This window comes from Cervus canadensis, chromosome 3 (assembly GCF_019320065.1).
Source record: "Cervus canadensis isolate Bull #8, Minnesota chromosome 3, ASM1932006v1, whole genome shotgun sequence".
NCBI classification, from domain to species: Eukaryota; Metazoa; Chordata; class Mammalia; order Artiodactyla; family Cervidae; genus Cervus; species Cervus canadensis.
In genome coordinates, this window is record NC_057388.1 from 17,984,977 (window position 1) to 17,985,756 (window position 780).

Here is a 780-nt window from a genome sequence, read left to right on the forward strand (position 1 = left end):
TTTGTTTTGATCACCTGGGCTAGTCTTAATTAATTTTGTCATCTTTTAAAATAATTTGCTTTTGAGTATATCAATTTTCTCTCTTTGTTTTTCTGTGTTATATTATTGACTTCTTCTCGGTGTTTAATTTACTCTTTTATTCTTTTCAGCTTCTATGGTTGTATTTTAGAACATTATTTATAACATTTCTTATTTCCTAATATTAGCATTTACACCATAGCTTTTCCTCTAAGGCTCCACTTGAGCTGAGTTCCAAGAGTTTTGATATGCCGAGTTAACTTTATTTCTTCCCCTGGTGTACTCTGAGCTCTGAGGAAAGAGAGGGCTTGTCTTATTTACTATATCTCCAGCACCTACTGCACTGCTTGGTAAAGAGTAATACTCATTAATTCTCAAAATAAGTAATGCCTTTCCTTGCCAATACCTTTCCAGGGTTGGAATACCTTTCCATGGGTCTCTGCCCTCGGTACTGTTCTGATAGCTGCTTTATCAAGAGGTCCTTTTGTTCTCTGGTGGCATATAAAGTCCTCTCTGTACCAAGGGGCTTGATTATTTCTAGCTCATGTCCCCTCTCAGCTATTCAGGACATTCTTCGTCTTCATTTGCACTGTCAGTTGTAATGGTTAAGATACCCAAGATTTTTTTAGAATCAACAATGGAAAATCACCTTAAGGAAACATCCACAGCTACATAAAAATAAAAACCAAAGTGAAAGTGTTAGTTGCTCAGTCATGTCCCCTCTTGGCAACCCCAAGGACTGTAGCCCACCAGGCTCCTCTG